Here is a 20,283-nt window from a genome sequence, read left to right as displayed (position 1 = left end):
ACCCGGAGATCTCTCAGGCTAGCACCATCAAAGAAAACATGTCAGCAAAGCAATCAGAATAAATCTCCAAATGGTATCCCACAAATAAAGTGGAATACCAAGCAAGCTATCTCTTCAAGAGTCATGTGAGCCCTCACAAAAACTCAACAAACAGATTAGAATAACAAGATAGGGTGCAATCAAGAGTTGCACCAAATCAGAATGTAACCACATGAATCATACCATTAAAGTTCACAAAAAGCTCACAAGAAATAACCAAGGGTAGGAGGCCTAAACCTCTTATCAAACAAATGCATCAAAAGGGTATGAAAACTCAAAGTCAGGGGGTAAGGATCCACACATCAAGACGTGACATATATACTAAAACATGTGCCCGGAGGCAATAGAAAGCATGTCATAACAAAGCGTGAAACAAATTGGAGAGCAAACAGAAAAAATCAGCTACTGTCGCGATCGCTACTGCTTCGCCTAGCGAAGGCTTAGCGAAGCTTCGCTGCAGGCTCTCCTAGCGATGCGGCTAGCGAATGCCTGCGGGTTCTGGATATTCCATGGATAACAATACGATTTCAGAAATCCCAAACCCTATGGTATGCATCTCAGCAACGAAGTGATTAAACATTCAAGGCATTATTCTACACATTCATGCACATCTAAACCCACACGCAAAACCTAACGACACCCAATCTTCTAAATTCACCCATAATTCCTCATACATTTAGAAACTTCAAATTGAAAGCATAAAGTAGTGAAAATAAGGCAAACCTGATTGGAGAGATCGATTGAAATTGAATTGCCCGGTTGGGGTTTGCAAAGCAATCTTAGGGTTTATATGAGATGGAATTGGTAGAGGTAATCCTGTGCAAAAGAGTTTTCTTCAGTGTTTATGGAGGCTGCTTTGAATTCTGTTCCCTCTTCTAGGGTTTTTTCACTGAATTTATAACCTGATTTCCGTGGCTTTGTGGGATCAAATGAGAGAGATCCAAGTCCAAGATTTTTCTGTTATATTTTTAAAACGCGTGGGCTTCGCCTAGCGAAGAATCTGCTCGCCTAGCGAGCATGACAGTTCAGACTCTGGTGGCTCGCTAGGCGAACCATTCTGCTCGCTTAGCGAGCATGATAGTTCAAGTCATCTTTCCAAATTTGTAACCTGTGCGCTGGACCTTTGTTCCTTCAAGAGTAATATGTCGAATGATGAATAGGCCTCATTTCAACATGTTGGAAGTAACTCAAGTCATTCCCTGTCCATTTCACCTTTAGTTGACCAACAATTGACTTTCAATTTCACAGTTGAATTTTGAACTCCACTGAGCCTGTTAAGCTTTATCTTATGAAAAAAACCTCTGAAAATGAAACCATTTGACTTGGATGATATCCAAGCTTCTTGGAAGATAAACTCTTGGAGCTAATTCTGATTGACATGATGAAATGCAATATGAAATGTTAAATGACCTAAAATGAATGCATGAATGAGGAGGGAAAATTTGAGGTGCTACAGCTGCCCCTATTCAATCAACTGTGAACCTAAACGGATGAAAGCAGCGGATATCAGACCTTCAAGGTAAACAGGGATTGAATACCAAAAGAACAGAAGAATTTGCACTTTGTAGGTGACGAAGCGACGAAAGCGAGGCCATTTACCGATGGCGACTTCAAAACAAATTTGATATTTACCGATATCGAAGAAAGCGAGGCCATTTACCGATGGCGGCTTCAAAACAAATTTGATATTTACCGATATCGAAGAAAGTGAGGCCATTTACCGATGGCGGCTTCAAAACAAATTTGATATTTACCGATATCAAAGAAAGCGAGGCCATTTACCGATGGCGGCTTCAAAACAAATTTGATATTTACCGATATCAAAGAAACCGAGGCCATTTACCGATGGCGGCTTCACTGGGGAGGAAAAAGATGTTTACAAGTGAAACAAGACCATACATTTACCGATGACTGGGAAGGAACTTGATGTTTACCGACATCAAACAATGATGTTTATAAGCGAAACAAGACCAAACATTTACCGATGACGAAACCATTTACCGATGGCGAAAATGAAACACTTGATATTTACGGATAGCGAACCTGCTGGGGAATCTTAAACGACAAAACCATTTACCGATGGTTAACAAGCGGCTGATGTTTACCGACATCGAACAATGATGTTTACCAACACCAAAGAAAGGAAAGGACACACATGGGTGTTGACATAATGATTTTTTGTAGACACCATGCGAGACTTGCCATTTACTGATGGCCAACAATTGGAATTCGATGTTTACCGACATCGAAAGATGATGTTTGCCGACATCAAAGAAAAGCACAAACATTTACGGGGATCAACAAGACACTTACCGGTATCACAAGGATGATATTTACATATGTCAAAATAAGGCAGACATTTGTCGGGGAATAAATCGAAAGGGAATCAAGCTTTCCTTTCACGGATTGGTGAGAAAATAAATCTCACTGGGATTATCGATTCTGAATGTTGCCAAGAGCAACTGCTGCAAATGTGCTATACTGATGTGAAAAATGATCCGTCTCTTCCGGGGATATGATCCAATCTGGTTTAATACATGTATGCATATGCTTGAGTTTTCTATGGGGTAATGCTCCACACTGAATGGAAATGATACGCCATTTGAGAATGCGAATGCAAATCATGATTACTATATGCAAGATGCAAAGGGAGGAAAACTCCTGCTGGGAAAGCAAATGATCACTTTACTGAGCACACAATTTCTGATTCGATCTTCCAACTCTGTGGGGACATACAACAATTCTGCCGAGGTTGCTTACTGATCTGACATTCTCGGAACGGTAGAGAAACCAACTCAACTGGGGAGTCACTTGTTGGGAAAACACCAACCTCTCGGCCATGCTGGGGAAACAAATTCTGAACTCGACATAGACGACCCAACTTCTTACACAACTGGACAATGTTGAAACAACGGGGTCTTCCTTCGAACAAACTTTGGCTCATCTACTTTAGCCATCAATCAAAGATAGTAACCTGCAAAATGGCAAGACACCCATGCCCCAGGGGATGGTATGGACAAAATATACTCAAGTGTACTCAACATTCAAAATGATTTTCAGATGTTTTATCTTTCCGCACGTCATTGTCTAGCCTTCATGTTTTTAGATGCAATGTTTATCAAAAATTCGGACGTTTTTTTTTGCAAACAAAACAGTAGAAATAAAAAAACAAGAGAGCAATTTGACTGAATAACGACTTTTATTGATTGAAAATGGCGTATAGAGGCAAATACATCAGGAAGCAATTCCTAGAAAGAGGTAATTGCGCCAAAAGAGAAAATAAACTATCCTATTGGCAATGTGAACACGACATTCCACTATTTTCCAATTCTATTATGACTCACAGATCTTCAATTTCCCCCAAATTCTTTGCTTTCTGAGAAGAGTGAATGGACCGATCATATCCTTCAAGATGGTAGACACTGAAACACGATGAAGTACAAATAACTCAAACTTTAGTCTTCACTTTAATCCCTCTTTTGCCTGGACCGCCTTTTCAGGTTTTCAATCCACCGGGATACCCATTTTTGCCTAAGCCGCCTTTGCAGGTTTTCGACTTACCGGGTGTACATATTATTTTTATTCTTTATCCCTAACTTTTTGCCCGAACCTTTTTCTTTTCTTTTTCTCTTGGTTCGCCGGGATGCCCTTTTTTGCCTGGACTTTCTTTTTTTTGTCCAGCGGGTCAGTTTATGCGAAGTATTTTTTGACTACATCTGAATTCACAGGAGATGGAAAATCTTCACCATCCATAGTTGTAAGCATCAAGGCTCCACCAGAAAAGACCTTTTTAACAACATACGAACCTTCATAATTCGGAGTCCACTTGCCCCTGTTATCTGTACCGGGAGGAAGGATCCTCTTCAAAACTAAGTTACCTATCTGATAGCTTCGAGGACACACTTTCTGATCAAAGGCCTTCTTCATCCTTCTCTGTTATAGTTGTGCATGGCACACAGCTTCTAATCGCTTTTCCTCAATTAAATTTAACTCATCAAACCTAGCTTGAACCCACTCAGCCTCGTCAAGTTTTACATCCATCATCACCCTCAAAGAAGGGATTTCAACTTCTACTAGCAAGACTGCCTCCATGCCATACACAAGTGAAAACGGAATTGCCCCGGTTGACGTACGCACTGAGGTACGATACCCATGCAAAGCGAAAGGCAACATCTCATGCCAATCCTTGTACGTCACAACCATCTTTTGCACAATCTTCTTAATGTTCTTGTTTGCCGCCTCTACAGCACCATTCATCTTTGGTCTGTAAGGAGAAGAATTGTGATGTTCGATCTTAAAGTCTTTGCAAAGCTCTTTCATCATCTTGTTATTGAGATTCAAACCATTATCAGTGATGATTCTCTCAGGAACACCATAACGACAGATAATTTCCTTCTTAACGAATCGAGCAACCACTTGTCTGGTAACATTGACATAGGAAGTTGCTTCCACCCACTTGGTAAAGTAATCAATCGCGACTAGGATGAAATAATGTCCATTAGAAGCAGTAGGTTCAATCTTTCCAATCATATCGATGCCCCACATTGCGAATGGCCAAGGAGAATTCATAATATTCAGAGGGTTTGGTGGTACATGCACTTTATCTGCATAGATCTGACATTTGTGGCACCTCCGAGCGTATTTGAAACAATCAGATTCCATGGTTATCCAGTAATAACCGGCTCTTAACAACTTCTTGGCCATTGTATGACCACCAGCATGGGTACCGATCCCTCGTGTACTTCCTGCATTAACATGTCTGTTTCGTGTCTAACCACGCATCTGAGCAGAACCATGTCAAAGTTCCTCTTGTACAACACATCATCCTTTTTCAAGTAAAAACTTCCAGCTAGCCTTCTCAGTGTCTTCTTGTCATTCTTTGATGCTCCTTCAGGATACTCTTGGCTTTTGAGGAAATTCTTAATATCATAAAACCATGGCTTCTCATCAATAACAGACTCGGCTGCAAACACATACGCAGGCCTCTTGAGTCGATTCACAGCAACGTGTGCCACATGATTCTGCCAATGAACTTTAATCATGGAAGGTAATATGGCTAAGGCATCAGCCATTTGATTTTCATCTCGGGGTACATGATACAACTTTATTGTCTTGAAGAAAGTCAGGATCCTTCTGGTGTAATATCTATAAGGAATCAAATGCGGCTGATGAGTATTCCAGTCTCCCTTGACTTGGTTAATCACTAGAGCAGAATCTCCGTAAATGTCCATAATTTTGACCCTTAGATCGACGGCATCCTCAATCCCCATGATACAGGCCTCGTACTCAGCTTCATTGTTGGTTACTTCAAAAGTAAATCTGGCGGAAAAAGGTATGTGTGCACCTTTAGGATTAATGAGTATTGCCCCAACACCATTTCCATTCACATTTACCGCCCCATCAAACATCAGTGTCCACTTGCCATCGGGATCCGATCCTTCCTCGACAAGAGGCTCTTCATAATATTTCATCTTTAAGTACATGATATCTTCATCGGGGAATTCAAAAATCATCGGCTGATAGTCATCAATGGGTTGCTCGGCAAGGTAATCAGACAGAATACTACCCTTGATGGCCTTTTGAGACGTGTACTGGATATCATACTCTGTCAAAATCATTTTCCAACGAGCCACTCGTCCGGTAAGAGCCATCTTTTCAAAGATATACTTTACTGGGTCCATCTTAGAAATCAACAAGGTAGTATGATTCAACATATACTGTCTTAGTCGGTGAGCAGCCCATGCCAAAGCGCAACAAGTTTTCTCGAGCAGGGAATATCTTGTTTCACAGTCGGTAAACTTTTTGCTAAGGTAGTATATTGCATGCTCTTTTCGACCAGCCTCGTCATGCTGTCCCAATACACACCCCATCGAATTCTCTATTACTGAAAGGTACATTATCAGAGGCCTCCCAGGAACTGGAGGTATAAGAATTGGAGGTTTCTGCAAATATTCCTTTATCTTATCAAAAGCTTTTTGACAATCATTGTTCCACCTAATTGCTTGATCTTTTCTTAGCAATTTAAATATCGGTTCGCACGTAGCTGTTAGGTGAGATATGAACCGCGCAATGTAGTTCAGCCTCCCTAAAAACCCACGGACCTGCTTTTCCGTTCTTGGTTCACGCATTTCTTGAATAGCTTTTACTTTCGCTGGACCAACCTCAATCCCTTTCTTACTGACAATGAAACCTAACAGCTTTCCAAATCTCACTCCAAATGTACACTTGTTTGGATTCAGCCTTAGTTTGAACTTTCTCAATCTTTCAAACAACTTTTGCAAGTTTACCTGGTGTTCCTCCTCTGTCTGAGACTTCGCAATCATATCATCCACGTACACTTCAATTTATTTGTGCATCATGTCATGAAAGAGTATCGTCATAGCTCTTTGGTAGGTATCGCCGGCGTTCTTCAACCCAAATGGCATTATCTTATAACAGAATGTGCCCCAAGGCGTAATGAATGTCATCTTCTCCATGTCTTTTGGCGCCATCTTGATCTGATTATAACCAGAAAATCCATCCATGAAAGAGAAAATCGAGGATTGAGCAGTGTTATCGACCAATACATCAATGTGAGGTAATGGGAAGTCATCTTTCAGACTGGCTCTATTTAAATCTCGGTAATCAACACACATCCTGACTTTACCATCCTTCTTCGGCACGGGTACGATGTTGGCCACCCAAGCGGGATAATTGGTAACTGCTAGAAAACCTGCATCCAACTATTTCTGAACCTCCTCTTTTATCTTGACAGCCATATCGGGACTAGTTCTGCGAAGCTTCTGCTTTACCGAAGGACAATCTTCTCTGAGGGGTAGCCTGTGCACCACAATATCTGTATCCAAACCAAGCATATCTTGATACGACCATGCAAATACATCCACATATTCTTGCAGGATTTTAATCAGCCCTCTCTTGACCTTTTCCTCTAATGCAGCCCCTATCTTGATCTCTTTCTTTGCGTCCTCAGTACCAAGGTTAATGACTTCCAACTATTCTAGATGAGGTCGAATGACCCTTTCCTCCTGTTTCAATAGTCTGGCCAATTCTTTGGGGAGTTCACAATATTCTTCACTTTCCTCTTCGGCTTGGTAAATGGGATTATCAAAGTCATACTGAGCTATAACAAAACTGTTTTTAATGGAATCCGCAAGATCAATTCTGCACGAACGATGTTTCATGCTTTATTTTAGAAAAGAGTTCAAGGAAGTCACAGAGAAAAAAACATTGCCATTTTTATTGTTTTAAAAACAAAAAAAACAGAAAGACAGTGAGCACAAATTTGATTGCAAAACGTCCTTTATTGACGATAATCATTAAAAATTCAAAACATGATGTGGCCCTACAATGAACCACTACGCCTTGGGCAGAGCGTAGGGCTTTCATGCAAAATGCAAAACAAAAGAAAATTACTCTGTCTGAAGAGTAACTTGGATTATTTCTTCAGCAATCCAGTTGTTGATCTTCTCCCCTGGAGCACACGGACACACCCAATTATCCATATCACAATCATTGTCACCATCTTCATTGTCTGTTGCAAAGACATCCCCGTGATTCATCAATCCAGCACTAGTGAAAGTACACGACCCTTTCTGATCTTGGACACCCTGCTCTGATGATTGAAAAGGCTGATAACCAATGCCAAACATGTCTTCTTTTACGGGCACATCAATCATCTTGCCCTAGCCTTCCGCGTTACCTGAATGAATGACCTCCAGCGCTTGTTTATAGAACGCGATCGAGGTACCTGGTTTCTTCTGTTCAACAAAAGCCACCTTCTCAATACTGACAGTCTCAAAAGCTTTACATAGAGTTTCATGAATTTCGCCATCCATCTCCACATATTTGAAGGAGGATAAATGGCTCACAAAGATATCCTATTCGCCACATACGGTCACAACTTGACCATCCCACACATATGTTAGCTTTTGGTGGAGAGTCGAAGAAACTGCTCCGGCTCCATGTATCCAGGGACGCCCCAACAGACAACTATATGCTGGTCGGATATCCATCACATAGAAGACAATATTAAACACTTCCAGGCCGATCTTCACAAGCAACGTGACTTCGCCAAAAACCGATCGCTTGGATCCATCAAAAGCACGGACAACAAGATCACTAGGTGTGAGAACAACCCCTTCGGCATCAAGCTTACTCAGAGCCTTTTTGGGCAGCACATTCAAAGAAGAACTGGTATCAACCAAAACATGCGACAAAGCGGCGCCCTTGCATTCCATCGTGATATGCAGGGCTCTATTGTTATTGTGACCCTCAGGTGTCAAGTCTAGATCCGTGAATCCCAAACCATGTCTCGTGTTAACATTTGCAATAACACCTTCGAGCTGGTTAACAGAAATCTCTTGGGGCACATAAGCCATATTCAACATTTTCAACAGGGTGTTACGATGTGCCTCGGAACACATTAACAGAGAGAGAATAGAGATCTTTGACGGTGTCTGGTTCAACTGATCCACGATCTTGTAATCACTTTTCTTGATAATTCTCATAAATTCCTCCACGTCCTTCTCAAAAGAATTCTCGGGCACTTCCTTTCGCACAGGTTCTTCTTCAACTGCAACTTGTTTTCCTTTTGTTCTAGCAAGAGCCTCAGCATTGTTATCCTTCGGAACCTGTGGTGCAAACAAACGACCACTTCTTGTAAATCCTCCAGGTCCTCCCACATTACCCACAGCTGAACCAATTGTTACTGGAGTCTTATTTGACGAACCAATCGTCACTGGAGTATGATTTACTGATCTGGTATGATTCTCAGGTCTTCTATTTCTGCAAGAGGCATTGTCATATTGCCACGGGATTGCTCTATTATTCTCATAAAGTCTTCCACTAGAAGCAGCAATGGTGGTAGGGGTACTGATAGTTACTAGAGCATTAATCACGGGAACACCAACAGTCACCGGAGTACCAATAGTCACAGGCGCACTAATAGTTCTTGGAGCACGTACAGGATATTCTGACGGTGTAAAGTAAATGGTAACAGTTGATACCTCTTCACGGTCTTTCACTACTCGATCAAACTGTAAGCAACCTTCATTCATCAATTCCTGGATACCTTTTTTCAATTTCATGCATCCGTTTTCATGATTACCACAATCTGAACAATTCTTGTCACATCCCGGGAATACCCCCCCTCTAAGCAGACGTTCCTTCACCACAATCAACGAAGTCTGAACATCATTAACATTGACTACCAAGCTCAAATTTTCCCCATCTTCCACACTGTTTACTCTGGGGCCTCCATGCTAAGGCATAGGATTAGTCATCACATTCGGAGTAGGAGCGAAGTTAATCGTCTTGGCATCGATCAAGTCTTGGACTTTATGGTGAAAAGCCCGACAATTCTCGATGTGGTGCCCTGGCGCACCAGAATGAAAATCACAATGGACATTGGCATCATAACCAGTGGGAATCCTTGTTAATGGAGCCATAGTGCGAAGTTCAACAAACTTTAACCTGAGCAGTTCAGGGAGTAATTCAGCATAAGTCGTCGGCAACAGATCAAAATGACGATCTGGTATTCTTTGTCTCGGTTGTAATTGGCGTTGTTGTTGTTGTTGTGGTTATCCTCTTTGTTGTTGTTGAGGTTGGGTTACTGGAATAGTCACAGCAGCAACTTGACGGTATTGTTGTCTTCTGTTTCCATTTCTCTGATTATGTATAGCATTTGTCTCACCCTCTCTCCTACTGGGTGCCCCTGAAAATGGTTTCTTAGCACTTGAAGAACTTGAAGAACCAAGGTCTTGGATTTTTCCCGCTTTGATAAGACTTTCAGTTCTTTCTCCGCAAATCACAACGTCCGAAAAACTACCAAACGGGCAACTTCCCATACGATCCATGAATACACCTTGTAGGGTTCCAATGAACATATCAGTCAATTCTCTCTCCAACATCGGAGGTTGTACTCTTGCAGCTAGCTCGCGCCACCTCTGGGCGTATTCCTTGAAACTCTCACCAGTCTTTTGAAACAAACTCTGCAACTAGGTTCTGCTCAGAGCCATGTCCATGTTATGCTTGTATTGCCTCAGAAAAGCTTCACCTAACTCTCTCCAGCTTCTGACAGATTCTTTTCTCAACTCCATGTACCAATCCAAAGATGCTCCAGACAAGCTGTCTTGGAAAAAGTTCATCCACATCTTTTCATCATCATTATAAGCGGATATCTTCCGGTAGTAAGCTTGCACGTGAGTTCGGGGACAAGAAGTGCCATTGTACTTGTCGAAAGATGGCGCTTTGAACTTGTACGGGATCCTCAACCCATCAACTAGACCCATATTAGAAACATCAAAACCCAAAGAATTCTGGCACTCCATGGCGCAAATCTTTTCAGCAAGGGCGTCGACCTTTCTATCTCTCTCTTCCGCCTTTCCAAATTCATCATCATCATTGGGAATGGTGAACATATCCTTTTGCTTGTCAACCAAATGAGAAGGATGGTGAACTGGAGCACGTGCCGCTCGAGCATTAGCAGCCTCTGTAATGATGGGTTGTCCATTGATTCTAATACCACGCAATTCGTCACCATTAGCATGGTTGTTGACAGGGTTGGTAACAGCAGCGTCATCGACAGGGGTACCTTCTGGCGGGTTCTGACCGATAGGGGGAATCACAGTTTCTTGTCTCTGGACCAGAGCTCGGAGTTCCTCTTGCCCTTGCACTACCCCTTGCATCATACTCATGAATTGGGCCATGTTGGTCCTCATCTCTGCTAGATCTGCTTGAAAGCTTTCCATTACTCTCTGCTGGTTTCTGCAGGTACCGTACCGGTGAATTCCTGAATCAGCTATCCTGCTAGTGAACACCAAATATTATAAGAACACCGCAGCGGTACCTGTTATGCAAGATATGCAAATGAATATGTAAATGCAATGCCATGTTTATCAATTCCAACGGGTATTTTACCCCCTTGATTCCAGTCTCACATCCGACAGAAAGCGCAAGAAGACCGGGTTGTGGATAAACTTCTGAGATCAAGATGCAATAAGAAAAACCATCACATAAATGGGTTCAAGAAGGGAAAGGCCTTAACCAAAAGTTCATCAAAAAAGGATCTCCACAACAAGCCTGTGGATCCTAACTACAATACAATAAGTAAAGAGAGGAACAAAAATCAGGAATCGGCCTCCTGTATACAACCCATAAGGACTGCTCCTCACTTCAGCCAGTAGTACCACTGTGTCAGGATGATCCGGAGATTCTTTCAAACGCCGGATAAGCAGATTTCTCTTGTGAATAACTCCATCCAACTCGTTGATGTGCTCTCTGTAGTAATTCCCATCATCTTCTCCGAACACCTCTTCAAGTCTGGATCTCTTCAAACCTGCCAGCACTTTCAGTTCTTCAATTTGTCCTTGAGCTGTGTTGAGTTGATCTGTGATATAACCATTGGTTGAACAGGCGCACAGAAGCTCATTGTTCTTCTCCTTTAACAAAATCTTCAACTTCTCCATCTGACCAGTCAATTCGGCCACCATCTCCCCCTCCTTTACCTTCCTAGAAGCTGAAAATGTATCCCATTGCTCTTGCCAACCAGCTAGCTTACCAAGAGCATCTGTTAACTGCTGTTTGACTCGCCTCAACTCAGAACTAGATGATCCCAGGGCTTTGTCTATCTTCCTGAAGAAGTCCACCTCCACAACTAATTTCCTCTCTACTTCCCCTTGCAATCTGACGGCTTCCCCGTTCTGATATTCCGCCTCATAGAATTGACGCATACAGTGTTGCAACTTCACACTCAACTCCGAGTTTTCAGTTTGAAGTTCCTCAATGGCATTCTTCAATTTATCATACTCCTCTCGGCTCATCATTGTTGTCTGCTCAGGAGTAGGTGGATACAAAGGTTCTTCAATAGGAAATGGCAGACCAAGCTCTTCGACTCTTCCTTGAAGCCACTCTTCATACTGAGGGTATGTTCTACAATCTCCTTTTCCAAGCACATTTCTTCCTCTCTTGATCACCTTGAGCCAAGCCTCAGCTGCCTTACGGGATACAGTTAAATCAGATGAAGAATGGAAAGATAGAGATTCTTCCACATCTTTTTCCAAAGGCGGAGTTCTTAAAGCATATCCAAACTGTCTGACTGCTAGAGAAGGATTATAGTTGATACCTCCTCTTCTTCCTACCAACGGTACATTTGGGAAGTTCCCACAACTGTGAATAATATCCGCCCGAAGCAAGCTCCGGTCAGACCACCAAGAAATATCTTTGGCTCTTATCCCCATCAATCTCTTCGACCAACTCAACGAGTTCTTGACATCAACGAACGCTCCCGACATGGGTAGGTGGGAACTGAACCACTTATACAACAAAGGTGCACAACAATTCACCAATCCTCCCCTTCTATTCTCATTCCTGTGATGCACTGAATGAAAGAAATCTCCCAACAAGGTCGGCACCGGATTTCCCAACACGAAGAGGCGTATGGCGTCTACGTCCACAAATTTCTCCATATTAGGGAACGGGACAATCCCATACACACAAAGAGCCAACAAAGCATTAAAACCCCTTTGGTCACCATCTTCAAGTTTCTTCTTTGCTTCTCCCAGTAAGAAACTCAAATGAAAACCATTGACTCCTCCCTTCTGACACATATTAGCCTTCAGGACTGATTTCCCTAAATATGTGGCCGAAGCAACCATGTTGAGATTAGGCAGAAACTCAGAACTGTAGAACAACAACTGTGACTTGATAGGGACTCTGAGAAAACTGGCAACCTCCTACAAAGTAGGGACCAAAATATAATCTAGGAACGTGAAACACCTCAATGGAGGGTCATAGAACTGCGGCAGTGTAAAGAGAGCATCGTGTTGATCTTTGGAGAGAACCGTGACGAAACTTAGAATCAAACCGTAATCCTTCCGGAATCATTCTAGAGAAACACTGTCCATTAACTTCATCAACTATTGAATAGGCTCCAAACAGACCACGGGAAACTTGTAGGAGACATGTCTCTTTCTTCCAACATCCATCTTAGGAGAACCAGAAAACCCCGACTAGAATCAAGAAGAAGATATAAACCCCCTAGAAGTAGATAAACATGTGTTAAATGATATGAATGCAAAATGATGTGATGCAATGCAGTGACATGCAAATCAAGGTTACTGTATCTGCTTGAACAGCTCTTGGGTTGCACTGTTTGAAGAGAAACCCACTGAGGAATATAATGCAAGATCAAAACTCTGCTCTAGAAAACCGGGTTGGTTGGAGGTTAAGGTTTCCTGAATTTAGCCTGCCCCTCACTGGTAGGGTCTAAGAACAGAAGATCGTCAACTTTGGCCCTTCAGTCGAGAATAATACGTTTACCACTGAAGGTTTGGCATTATTACGGGATAAAAGACCTCCACTGACTCCCCTCAACAGGACATCCTAAAGCAAGTTCCCAGTCTCGGGTTCCTCGGTTTGAGCAGCGAGAATGGGCCCACCAGAGCTAACATAAACGCGTCTCAGAGGAGAGGCCTCGACTGAGTTCTCGGGAAATGGTCACCAGAGTTGACGATTTCTAAAGGAACATTTGTCGTTTATGGAACCCCCATAAGACAGAATATATCCAACAGAAACCTCGTCTGGAATGTGGGTCTCATGAACGACTTAACGTAACAACATGCCACGCAAGCCTCATGACTATCCATTCTAAAACCTGTGTGTACGCTCAAGCCTGGGTAGTGGGCTTATCTCTCATAGAACATCCCACCCCAACAAACAAACAACCCAACAGAACCCACAAATATAGCAGACATATGTACATGAATGCAATAAGGTAAAGCAGGTAAATAAATAATTGTACAAAAGAATAAACACCCAACAAACAGGAAACCTACAAAAGCTAGGAGGGACTCGCTTAGGGAAATCGGGTCCCCAGCAGAGTCGCCAGTTGTCGCAACCTAAATGCGAAACGAAACAACCTGCAAAAAAAGCAATGACAAAAGAGTCGCCACCGTGCGTTATTTATCCCAAATGGGGGAAAGGAAACGCTCGAAGTAAACCTGGAAGAAGGAAAGGAAAAGACAACGTCTCTCAACCAAATCTTGGGTTCGGGAGTCGATTATGCGTAGGGAAGACATTAGCACCCCTACGCATTCGTAGTACTCTACGGGATCCACTCTTGTTGTTCTTGTCTAAAGGGTGTGGGTTTATCTAATGTACTATTCCAAAAAGAAGGGTCAAAAGAAAATGACTCGCACGGATGTCGCATCCACTGCATACGTATCTCATCTGAATATCAGAATCAGAGTCTTCGTAGCTCGGCTACCTATGGGTTAAAAAGGAGTGTGCTCGCTAAGACATCGCGTCTTATGCCTACGTATCTCATCTAGAATGAGAATCAGAGCAAGCCATAGTTCGGCTAACCTATTTGTTTGTTTTGTGTTTTTTAGGTGAACGACGTTACTACGCAATCTACCGGATGCTCGACCTTTGGAGACTTACTCGCCTGTAGTAGAAGGAGTTAACGTGTTCTTAGGAGAAGAAAAATCAATGAGTTTGTTTGTGTTTTAGGAATGCTCATGCAAAAAGGAAGTCCTAGACGAAGGAACCGTGTTACCTTAATTGACATACAAACGAAAGACTATACGAAGCCTAGCAATCCTATGGGGGGGACGACCACACCGTACAAAAGATATAGCATAAAATAAACACACTAACAAAGGGGGCTCAAACATGCATGGGTAGGGCTTTAGTCAAGAGGGATCATATCAACCTCGACAAACAAGCCATGGAAAGGTAATCAAATGGGCTCTTAACCACTGACATTGAACGTCAGGGTGAGCAGATCAAAAGGGTAATGAGGATAAGACCTCATAACTCTTAACCCTGGACAGGGTGAGCTCATGACAAAAAGTGGGGATTCAGGAAGGTGGAACCCTCTCCACTGACCGACCGGACAAAAATATCTTGGGCTTTTGTTTTGAAGCATTGACACGTAGTGCGAGCATAAAGAACGAAACACTGAATAACGGGGGATTGACTACTAATCCCTTTTATCTGTCAATTGCCTCTTCATGGAGGTCTTTGGGCACAAAAGTGAATACACAAAAAGATTGCCTCCTATCGAAGTCTTCCAACTAAGAAAGCGGTGAAATGCGGGGAAGATAAAGGGATCAAGAGATCTACCACACGGATAAAGATCCGAAGTAACAACAACTAAAGAAATAAGAAACCCGGAGATCTCTCAGGCTAGCACCATCAAAGAAAACAAGCCAGCAAAGCAATCAGAATAAATCTCCAAATGGTATCCCAAAAATAAAGTGGAATACCAAGCAAGCTATCTCTTCAAGAGTCATGTGAGCCCTCACAAAAACTCAACAAACAGGTTAGAATAACAAGATGGGGTGCAATCAAGAGTTGCACCAAATCAGAATGTAACCACATGAATCATGCCATTAAAGTTCACAAAAAGCTCACAAGAAGCAACCAAGGGTAGGAGGCCTAAACCTCTTATCAAACAAATGCATTAAAAAGGGTATCAAAACTCAAAGTCAGGGGGTAAGGATCCACATATCAAGACGTGACATATATACTAAAACATGTGCCCGGAGGCAATAGAAAGCATGTCATAACAAAGCGTGAAACAGATTGGAGAGAAAACAGAAAAAATCAGCTACTGTCGCGATCGCTACTGCTTCGCCTAGCGAAGGCTTAACGAAGCTTCGCTGCAGGCTCACCTAGCGATGCGGCTAGCGAATGCCTGCGGGTTCTGGATTTTCCATGGATAACAGTACGATTTCAGAAATGCCAAACCCTATGGTATCCATCTCAGCAACGAAGTGATTAAACATTCAAGGCATTATTCTACACATTCATGCACATCTAAACCCACACGCAAAACCTAACGACACTCACTCTTCTAAATTCACCCATAATGCCTCATACATTTAGAAACTTCAAATTGAAAGCATAAAGTAGTGAAAATAGGGCGAACCTGATTGGAGAGATCTATTGAAATTAAATTGCCCAGTTGGGATTTGCAAAGCAATCTTAGGGTTTATATGAGATGGAATTGGTAGAGGTAATCCTGTGCAAAAGAGTTTTCTTCAGTGTTTACGGAGGCTGCTTTGAATTCTGTTCCCTCTTCTAGGGTTTTTTCACTGAATTTATAACCTGATTTTCGTGGCTTTGTAGGCTCAAATGAGAGAGGTCCAAGTCCAAGATTTTTCTGTTATATTTTTAAAACGCGTGGGCTTCGCCTAGCGAAGAATCTGCTCGCCTAGTGAGCATGACAGTTCAGACTCTGGTGGCTCGCTAGGCGAACCATTCTGCTCGCCTAGCGAGCATGACAGTTCAAGTCATCTTTCCAAATTTGTAACCTGTGCGCTGGACCTTTGTTCCTTCAAGAGTAATATGTCGAATGATGAATAGGCCTCATTTCAACATGTTGGATGTAACTCAAGTCATTCCCTGGCCATTTCACCTTTAGTTGACCAACAGTTGATTTTCAATTTCACAGTTGAATTTTGAACTCTACTGAGCCTGTTAAGCTTGATCTTATGAAGAAAACCTCTGAAAATGAAACCAATTGACTTGGATGATATCCAAGCTTCTTGGAAGATAAACTCTTGGAGCTAATTCTGATTGACATGATGAAATGCAATATGAAATGTTAAATGACCTAAAATGAATGCATGAATGAGGAGGGAAAATTTGAGATGCTACAAATACCCTTATCACTAACAATAAAGCCTAACAACTTACTAGAACGAACACCAAACATGCACTTATTGGGATTCAAGCGGAGTTTGTACTTCCTCAAACGCTGGAATAACATCAAGAAATGCTCAACATGTTCTTCTTCATCACTTGATTTGACAATCATATCGTCAACATAGACTTCAATCTCTTTATGCATCATATCATGAAAAAGAGTAGTCATAGCTCTTTGGTATGTTGCACCAGCATTCTTTAAACCGAAGGGCATCACTCTATAACAGAATTTTCCCCAGGGTGCATATCTTCAGGAGCCATCTTGATTTGATTATAACCGGAAAATCTGTCCATAAACAAAAAGACTTTGAATTTAGCTGTATTATCTACCAACATATCAATGTGTGGCATAGGGAAATCATCTCTAAGACTAGCTTTGTTCAAATCTATGTAAACAACACACATACGGACTTTTCCATCCTTCTTCGTAACAGGCACAATATTGGCCACCCACTGCGGATACTCTGCGGTAACAAGAAAACCAGCGTCAATCTGCTTCTGCACTTCCTCTTTGATCTTAACTGCCATGTCAGGATGAGTCCTCCTCAATTTCTGCTTGACTGGAGGGCATTCTGGCTTCAACGACAATATATGCTCCAGAATATCAGAATCGAACCCATGCATGTGTTGATAGGACCAAGCAAAGACATATGAATACTCTCGAAGAAGATCAATCAACCCCTTCTTATCCTTTGGACACAGTGGAGACCCAATTTTGACTTCCTTCACATCATCCTCGGAACCCAAGTTGACTAATTCAATCTTCTCTTCAAACGGTTGAATGGCTTTTTCCTCATGCTCAAGTAAACGCGACAATTCATTATATACTTCTTCGTCGTTAGTCTCTTCTTCAGCCTCAAACACAAGGAAATCAAATTTTGGAGAGGGAGTAGGATCATTGTATTCAATGGGTTTGGGAACCAACCTGCATAATGATTTGATATTTTGATTTAAGAGAAGTGAATTGTAACCAAATATTATGCAGATGGATAATTATTATTTATTTATGTTTTTTGTGATTACCGTTTTCAGAAATGATACAAGTAAAAATAAAACATCATAGATGTGGATGAATAAAATTGTATTTCATCGATGATAATTGAAATTCCAAACAATGTTCACTTCTCTCTTAGGCATAGGAGAAGGATTTTTCTTTAAAATGAAAACAAATTACTTATATCGGTGAATAATAACAGGAACATCAACAGCAACCCAATTGTTGCAAGTCATGCCATGCGTCACAAAGTTGGCGCAAGCTTCGTCTGCATCATCCTCGATCACAGCAACTAAGTGTTGTTCATTACCATGGATGATCCCTCCACTGCAAAAATTCGGTTGCACATCTTCAGCTTTGACATTGAATGACTCTTGTTGAAATCCCAATCCGGCCCTATTCTTGTTCTCAGCAACCTCTATCATGCGACCCCATTGATCAGTGCAGCCAGCTTCAATAGCTTTCTGAGCATCCTTGAAAGAAGACATGGGTGCCCCCAAATTTCTTCACTTCAACAATAGACAAGGCTTGGAACGGAGCTCCAACCTCCTCCTTAGCTTCAACATAGGAAAAAGGATGACAGATGGCTCACTAAAGGCGCATTTTCTCCACCAACAAAGACAAGCTTGTCGTTCTTCTCAAATTTCAGGTTTTGGTGCAAAGTGGATGTCACAGCTCCTGCTTCATGAATCCATGGCCTTCCCAATAAATAACTATAGGACGGGTGAATATCCATTACATGAAAAGTAATCTGAAAATCACTTAGACCTATCTTGACTGAAAGGTCCACTTCACCAATGACGGTTTTGCGAGAACCATCAAATTCTTTAACAATCACGCCACTATGCCTCATAGGAGTGCCTTGATAGGAGAGTCTGGAAAGAGTTGACTTCGGGAGTACGTTCAACGAAGAACCAGTGTCAACCAACACCTTAGATAGCGCATCCTCCTTGCAGTTCATCGAAATATGGAGTTCCAGATTATGATTTCTACCTTCCTTAGGAAGTTCTTCATCAGAAAAGCTCAGATTATTGCAAGAAGTGATGTTAGCAACAATGTGGTCAAATTGATCCAGAGTAACATTGTGTTCAACATAGGCTTGCTCTAGTAATTTTTACAACACTTCTCTGTGTGCTTCAGAATTCATTATCAGAGACAACACTTAAATCTTTTACGGAGTTTGGAGCAGTTGTTCCACCACATTAAACTCACTCCTATTAATTAATCTTAATACCTCATCATCATCATTAGTCATCAGTTTGTTGGATTCACCAGACTGACACACTCGAGCACTAACTGGATTCATCGCAGGTACATCCATATTCTTACTAGCTGAAACATCCTCTACTTCCTTCGGAAAGACCGGACCAAACACACGACCACTACGGGTCACCTTTGTTATATCATCTATATTCACCATAGAACTTGCTACAGGTAATGCAACCTCTTAACCATTCTCCACCATTGTAGCATTATACTGATAAGGCAAAACTTTATCGGATGCGTATGGGACAGGGCCCGACAACCGTATAACCAAGGGAGATACCGATCTATTGGCGTTGTTGTTGCTGTTGTTATATTGAATTACTACCCGATCAGGGGTCTTAAACACCAGAACAATCAAATTGACATCATCTATATCCCTTGACTGTTGAATCTGGATTGCATTCTTGTCCATCAACATCTGGATATCCCTCTTGACGATCATACACCCACGGGGGTTCATACTACAGATTGCACAACCATCATGGTCGTGCTCACAATCACTAATCAAACACAAAGTCTTATGCATCTCCACCAAGGACCTACGGATACATCGTACATCAAAGACTCAGAAATTTCCTGGACAACCATCCACCATATTGACAGAGGCATTACCATGAGTAGGAAATGAATTGGCTTTCACATTAGGCGCACGATCCTCAAAGGACACCATTCCACTCTACACGAGCTTTTGTACTTCATATTTTAGTGGGTAACAATTCTCAATGTCGTGGCCAGGGGCTCCCTGGTGAAAGGCACAACGGAGTTCAGGTTTGAACCACCATGGAAGTGGCTCGGGAATTTGAGGTGGATTTCTTGGTTGGAGTAGGTTCTTGAGAATCAAAGATGGATACAATTCTGCATATGTCATAGGGATAGGGTCAAAGGATACCTTCTTCCTCTTAAAACTTTGTTGTTGATTATTGTTGTTGTTCTAGTTGGTTCTTTGTTGCGGTTGTTGATGTTGTTGTTGTTGAATAGGAACAAATTGATTGTTGGAATTATTGGAAAACACAGGAATCACTGAAGAAACTTGATGTTGATGCTGACGCGGTCGAGAACTTCTTTTGACCTAAGGCCTCCTCTTCCTTCCCACAGATACTGAGTTGGTTTCCCTTTCCTTCCTTTTGGCGAAACCACTTCCATACTTCTTACTGGATGACACCTATTCCTTGGATAGACGTCCTTCACGGACTCCTTCTTCTAATTTCATCCCCATATTTACCATTTCGGTAAAGTCACTAGGGCACTGGCAATCATTCTTTCAGAATAAAATG

At 41.9% G+C, this 20,283-nt stretch overlaps 1 pseudogene; it reads right to left on the bottom strand.

The window, feature by feature from the left end:
* The window catches only part of LOC127122092 (transcription factor MYB1-like), a 60,817-nt pseudogene extending 42,586 nt beyond the window's left edge, over positions 1-18,231 (bottom strand).
* Between the last annotated feature and the right edge of the window lie 2,052 nt (positions 18,232-20,283).

The sequence above is a fragment of the Lathyrus oleraceus genome, chromosome 2 (genome assembly GCF_024323335.1).
Source record: "Lathyrus oleraceus cultivar Zhongwan6 chromosome 2, CAAS_Psat_ZW6_1.0, whole genome shotgun sequence".
Taxonomy (NCBI): domain Eukaryota; kingdom Viridiplantae; phylum Streptophyta; class Magnoliopsida; order Fabales; family Fabaceae; genus Lathyrus; species Lathyrus oleraceus.
The sequence above is the reverse complement of the archived record's forward strand: the minus strand, read 5'-3'. Positions and strand labels throughout refer to the sequence as shown.